The 7,374-nt window shown below is 33.1% G+C and overlaps 1 long non-coding RNA gene across 2 annotated transcripts; it reads right to left on the bottom strand.

The window, feature by feature from the left end:
- Positions 1-3,391: 3,391 nt before the first annotated feature.
- On the bottom strand, positions 3,392-6,757 carry LOC137489103 (uncharacterized). Of its 2 annotated transcripts, XR_015523327.1 has the most exons (6): positions 6,551-6,757; positions 6,166-6,309; positions 5,332-5,448; positions 5,198-5,239; positions 4,730-4,853; positions 3,392-4,388 (listed from the first exon to the last, which is right to left on the bottom strand). It is a non-coding gene; the product is annotated as an uncharacterized LOC137489103 (long non-coding RNA). The 2 variants fall into 2 exon arrangements; XR_015523328.2 differs by lacking the exon at positions 6,551-6,757 and having other exon boundaries at positions 4,252-4,388; positions 4,772-4,853; positions 6,166-6,218.
- Between the last annotated feature and the right edge of the window lie 617 nt (positions 6,758-7,374).

Genomic DNA, 7,374 nt, shown 5'->3' with positions numbered 1-7,374 from the left:
ATTGTATAGAAATAGATAAAAAAATATATCAAAGCAAAATTAAATAAAAAAAATCTAATAAAAAAATACAATTTAAAATATATTTTACAGTATTTCATACATTTACAATTTATAAAATAATCTAATTAAGTAAATACCTACATGGCAATACAAATCAATACTCTTACATATTTATAGTGGTCTTCTATAAATATGAAACCAAACAATATTGGTGATCACAAGATTTCTTTATATAAATCAGTTAAAGTGGAGAGTTTTAATTTTTGGTACCACTTTACTTCTCTTTAGCGTGTTTTGTTGAATTTAAGTTACACTGCATCAACATGCCAACTAATTCTCATTAGATCATATGGGTAATTCTTCAACTATGGGCACTTTTAAGTCCTTTAATCATATATCCAAAAATATAAATAATTTTGTTCAAATTCCTCTTTTTTTGTCAATCTAACAATAAAAGCTACTTTAAAAAAATTACTACCTTTCTATTATATATTTTTCATATTATTCAACCTCCTTTTAGGAGTCAAAATCACTGTTTTCACCTTGTCGCACACCCAGTGCATCTTAATTAAGTACTTGTGTATTAATTTACATATTTTAAAGTTAACTGTTTTAAAGGTAAATAAGAGTGTTTTGTATACATGAAAGGCTAGTATCAATTCAAAGCTAATCGGTGAAGCTATTTTTCAATTTTTTTAACAATAAACTGCTGAAAAGTCATTTCCACCACTGTCATTTCCATCACCACACACATTTAAAAAAAAATATCTAAAAGTTCTTATCACACATTAAAAGTGTATTCAATGTATAAGTTCATGCTCTAATTCAGTTTATTTATTTTCTAATAAGCTCTTAACCAAATAAATATAACATTTTAGAGTGTGACAGGTGTACAAGTCAGCATTCAACTAATTTATTTCATTGACAAATGCATAAATATTGTTTATATTGTAGAAAGATTTGTTAAACTAAATACAAAAATGATCTTAAACAATGTTTGACTGCCATAATTTATTTTATTTTGAAATAAAAGCTGTATATTGAGATGTAGTGGAATTGACATTTTTTTAGTTCATGATGGAATTTTTTTTCTCTTTTTATGTAAGTTTGTCTAGACAAATAGTTTAAACTTATGAGGCTATGTTACGTTAATTTTGAACAAGTTTTTTTTTACTTAACTTCACAAGGATAAAAATGCCCGTAGTTGAAGAATGGTCCATAAATAGACTGCTAGGGTTGATCCAAAAACATGCGGTATAGTATAGGTGAATTGGTTAAGCTAAATTGTCCGTAGTGTATGTGTGTGATGCGATCCGCTGTGGTGACCCCAGATTAATAAAGGGACTAAGCCGAAAAGAAAATGAATGAATGTTAAGATTGGGGTTGGGATAACGCTTAGTGTAAATTGACATGTACTTGCAAAATTTCTTATAGTCAGTTAAATGTCTGTTGAAGGAGCAGTATCAGCAGATATTAAGCAGTCTACTAATACTTAAATGAGAAGTAAGCATGTAGTTGTCAACAAATTGTGCAACAGGGACCATCAAAATAAAGTCCAAAGTAAAGTAATAAAATAATAAAGTAACCAAAAATAGCCAAACAAATATGAACAAATGAATAAATTGTTTAAAATCAACAACCTTTGTACAGTCAAAATGAAACATTCGAGCATGAGTAGCCTATTTATATATGGATATTACTGACTGTTAAATATTATTTTAAATATTCATTCTTTCACTTTTCTTCAGCTTAGTCCCTTTATTCATTAGGGGTCACCACAGCGGAATGAACCGCTAACTTATCCAGCATATGTTTTAGATACAATCTTACCTTCACACACATACAGTATGGCCAATTTAGTTCACCCAATTCACTTATAGTGCATTTGAACTGTGAAGGAAACTCCACACAGAAATGCCAACTGACCAGCCAGGACTCGAACCAGTGACCTTCTTACTGTGAGGTGACAGTGCTAACCACTAAGCCACCGTGTTGCCCGACTCATAAATTATTAAATTATAACAATTAAAAAGCAATCCTATCTTAAAATTTAGCAAGTCATGTGTTAGGGTAATTAAATAATCAAACATTTACAGCAGGGGCTGTTCCTGGAGATCTACTTTTCTGCAGATTTCAGTTGCAACCCATATCAAACACACCTGCCTAATTAATTGGTTCAGGTGTGTTTAGTCAGGGTTGGAGCTGAAATCAGCAGGAAGGTAGACCTCCAGAAACAGGGTTGAGCACCCCTGATTTACAGAATAATAATATATTTACGAAGAGCGTGTTCTGCTGTTTTTCTCAACCCAAAAATATCATTGATACTATTTATAGCGGTTTGTGTGTGAAACGCGGGCGCGTGCGTGTATGTGTGTGCACGTGCGTGTCTGGGTTTGGCTTTTTAAGATCGGGATCGGCGCAGTCTGCAGTGATGTAATGAGAAGTGAAGTGCTTCATGGCAGTACAGGCTGAAGCTGTAAAAGATTCATCAGTCTTCCTCATGTTCAGAGAGCACGAGTCGCTTTTAAAGCCTCTTCTATAATGGATCAGCGCCCACACACACACATACACACACACACAGCTGTCATGAAGAGAGCAAGCCTCAAACACTGATATCATTAACATCAGACGCGTTATTAATATCTGTATTGTATTTTATATGTATGTGTGATACCCTGCAACGATACAAGTCCTTATTTATCAAGAATTGTCAATAAATATGGATCTGACAATGAAGGGCGGAGTATGAGAGGAATATAGCTGTAGGGAGAGGGAGTTATCAATACAGTATCAATCTGCATTAAGCATTTTATGTCTCTCAAATAATTAGTGTACACAGTGATACAGAATCTGTGCTAACCGCCTATTTATTTCAGCTAAACAATGTTTTTTTAACAAACAGCTGGATGCGTATTGTTGTAAAACTTAAATAAAAGTGAAAGTGTATTATTTTGTGTTTGTGTTAAGTTTTTAGTTACTAACTGACACCTGTGGTTATTACAAGTTACCACACAATTTAATTATGCATAATTAAAACTTTTAAGTAAAGTTTACTAGCATCACTCATCAGAGTACAGTTTTAGGTGAGTTAACATTACTTAATTGACCTAGTAAATGTAACTTACACTGTTAGACATTTCAAAGGGTTTTTACAGTAACTTACTGGCAACACTGTTGCCAGTAAGTTACTGTATTTTAGATTTACAGTATACAACTGTAAATCCGTTTACAGCATGTTACTGTAGTGTCTGAAAATGGTTAACTACTGTAAAAACCTAAGTTAACAGTTAGCTACTGTAAACCTTTTAATTTTGTCCTAAATATTTTATAATATTATTTTATTAATATTATTTTAATACTATAGACCTAAAAAAGACACAATTACAAAATATTAACAAAATAAACACTCTTTATTTAAAACATTGGAGATGCTTAAAACAAGCTTAAAAATGTGTAAAAACATTACATTTCAATCATTCAAAATATTTTATTTTAAGAAAAAAAAACATTGAAAATGAAAAAGCACATTAACATACATGTACAAATCTAATTTAAGTGTCTGACCTGCATATTGTTGAGAAAAAAAACCCCAATTGTACTAAGTACTACTGACATTAAACCAGACACAATTACAAAATATTCCATTCTTTAAAACATTAATAATGCTTAAAGCATTTAAGGAAAATGTGTGACAATTACATTAAGCAATAAAATCAACACATTAAAAATAAATAAATCACACAAAGCACTAGAACATACATGTACAATAAAAATTTAAACTTCTGAATTGCATATTGTTGGAAAAATAAATATTTGTAACTATTAGCCGACTCAGAAACAACACAACTTTAAAATATTACTAATTCTGGTGTCAAATGCTCAACAAGGTCTGAATTCACATGTTCAAATGCAATTCATCTTTATTTCTATTGCACTTTTACAATGTAGATCAATGATGTCAAAGCAGCTTAACATAGAAGTTCTTGTAAATTGAAGCTGCTTCAGTCCAGTTTTCAGAATTGAAGCAGTAAATGTCACTGCTGAAAGTCCAAACACTGAAGAGCAAATCCACCGATCCACCAATCGTAGCCAAGCGATCCAGTGGCGACAGTGGCATGGAAGAAACTTCACCAACTGACGAAAGTGTAGAATAAAATCCCTTGAGAGATACCAGGCTCAGTTGGGCACGACCAGTTCTCCTCTAGCCAAACTTGTGCAAGGCCGCAGTCTAGGCACCGGAGGCTTGAAAGTTCACCAGTGGGTGGTCAGGCTGGCCCATTGGATCAATGCGGAAACTCATTGATCACGTGTGTCTTTTAGGATTCACTCCTCCATGACCACCACAGCATCTGGTCAGGATTTGGCCCAGTCCAGGATTATGAAGAACTCTGGATAAGGACAAACAGACTAACATAAGCATAGAAGAAGCTTGTATAAAAAAAAATAAATCATATACTGGTTAATTATTTTGAAGCATGGCAGCTAGGTTGGGGTAGTTTTCAGCTGGTACTGAGCAACTGGCTCCTGCTCATAACCTGCTCACTACCATGTTTAAAAGATAACTAACCAGAATGTCCTGTTTATTTTTTTCCCTAACAAGGTTTTACAAAAACATTGTAGCATTTGTGATGGGTTGATTCACTGCAGGACAGATTAGACTATTTGTTTTATGTATTCCTAATAAACTAAAACAGACTGAATACTGATACAACTATTGAGAGTGTCTCACCTAATCCAAGTTCTCAGTTAGCTGGTGAAAGAAGGATAACACTGTTGTTCATGGTTGTCATTCACTACTTCTCCTGCCTTCTTCTGGCTCACTCTGGTTGTTGCTGTGCATTTTGTTTCATCCTCTGGAATTATTTATACAAAAATTTTTATTATTTTATTTAATATAATAATATTTATTATTTAATATTACAAAATATTTAGGCAACATGAAATGGGGAAAAAGACATTTAATACATAGACAAATGCATGTATCCCAATACTAATTATTGTATTTTAAAATGTCTGACCCATGACAGACCTCAATCTGCTCAAAAATATTATAAACAAAGATGAAAAAAACCCTACTAAATGGTTTAATAAAAAAGGGAAAAAGATTTTTTATTTAGCTAGCAACTAAACATGTGACACATTTTGTATTATAAGTAATGTTACTATATTGAGAAACAAATAGATGTACAGTACTTACTGTTGTATGAGGTCCAGTTTGCACAGGCAGGCTCCCAGTATTCTATATTGAGACCATAAAAAAGCCAAAAATACAGATAAGAATACCATGCTACAATCCACAACCTCCACACAACTTTTTTTTTATTTGTTTACCTTGGTTGCTTACTGGTCTTGCTTATTTTTTAAGCATAAGGCTGTGCTGATCAAGATGTTCCTCCGAAATGCTGTTTGTTTCTTCAGACAAAACCTGGTGCTGTGCTCGTGCCATATCTAAACAGAAAAAAATATAATGGTAACAATTATGTTAAACCAAATGTCAAGAGTTGTGATAAAAAAATAATTAGCAAACAATAAATAGCAAAAAGGTGGTTATTAGCATAATGCATAGAGGTAAAGTTGGTTTTATATTAGCAGATTCAGACTTCCCCCTTAATAATTTAATTTCATAAAAGTATTATTTGCAAACTCTAAATAGTGAAATCATTTTAGCAGCTAACGACTATCAAAGTACAACATGCTCACGGTCAAATAAACAGTGTTAATGTTGATTTCAAGTCATACTGGCATGCTAATTCTGATCGAATATTCAAAGTAACATGGTAAACAGTATAACGTAAGAGTCTTCTAAATGAACGAATGTGCGAATATAAAACCAACTTTACCTCTATGCATATTGTAGATTTACGTTAACGTTCTTATAGGTTACGTCGCGATGTTATTTTCTCAAGCTAACGATATAAGTTACTCTAAACCAGAGAAAAATAAGTTCACAACATCTAATATATATAAAGTATAAATCAATATAAGTTAAACGTTGCACGTTAAAATGAGTTTGAGTCCAATTCAGTATAAACTTAGCTCAGTTTAGCTAACAGTTAACATTACCATTTTAAGATCGCTTCAGCCAATGTTGCCGAGCAAACATATGCTAATAGAGGTGCTCAAATCAATGTCGAGTGTTGTCAGCACAGACAGACGCGCTTTTACCTGGATTATTTGATGGTCTTTCATTCATATTCTTCTGGGGGAAAACACTCTCTGCCGGACCGTTGTCTCGTGATAAGTGTCCTCCAAAACTGTCTGCATACCTCTGGTTCCCTCCTAAACCAAAACCCGCTGCAACACCGGTTCCTATGTAAATAAAAAGATATGACGAGAACAATGGCTAATAGTCATAAACAGTCTTATTTAAAGTAATAGTAGTGTTAATGTAATAAATTAAATAAAGGTAACATCTTAATAGATGATATATTTCTCAAATGGGCGAAATAACGCCAAGCCAGAGAAAATAATAATAGCCAACTTTATACTTTACTTTGTTCTATTCTCGTCCACAAAACATTCTGTAAAATGAAACACTGCCTCAGCTTACCAGAGTAAAGTTTGTTAAATCCAGTATGTTCTTCAGGCACACTAATAAATTGTCCTCCAGAATTGCTCCAGGGTCCTCAGGCAAAATGTGGTGCAGAGTAGTCGAATCGCCGCAAGGTGGCGTTGAAGCAGTTGTGGAAAATACAGTATAATACACGAATTTTTACAAATACAGTACATCGCTGTATATGTTGTTCGACGTCACACTAAATTCCCATAATGCAACGGTAAATACAGTTATTTACCGTAAAAGGAATTTGCAGTATTACACTGGGTGAAATACAGTAATTAACTGTGTAATTTACAGAAATGTCTAACAGTGTAGTATAAGAATTAATTTTCCTACATTAGTAAATAGTACTTAATGTGATAAAGTTACAATTACTTAATTGAATTAAGGCAACGAGTTTGCATAATTCAATTAAGTAAACCTAACAAATTTCTTTTTACACTCAAAATCATTGCTTTTAATCTGCAGATTTTTGTATAAAATTCATTCATTCATACATTTTCTTTTCGCTTAGTCGCTTTAGTAATCTGTTTTTTTTTTTTTTTGCACATACACACTCATTCATACACATTCACTATGGATAATTAAGCACAATTCACCAATACCACATGTTTTTGGACTTGTGAGGGAAACCGGAGCACCCGGAGGAAACGCTTATACACGGCGAGAACATGCAAAGTCCACACAGAAACACAAACTGACCCAGCCGAGGCTTGAAACACAACCTTCTTGCTGTGAGGCGAACGTCCTATACCCATTGCGCCAAGGCCTTCGTGCAGCCAGTATAAAATTCAGCACAGAAAAAAATGGTCTGG

Source organism: Danio rerio, chromosome 23, assembly GCF_052040795.2.
Source record: "Danio rerio strain M-AB ecotype USA chromosome 23, GRCz13ab, whole genome shotgun sequence".
Taxonomy (NCBI): domain Eukaryota; kingdom Metazoa; phylum Chordata; class Actinopteri; order Cypriniformes; family Danionidae; genus Danio; species Danio rerio.
This window is presented reverse-complemented; position numbering and strand designations above follow the sequence as displayed.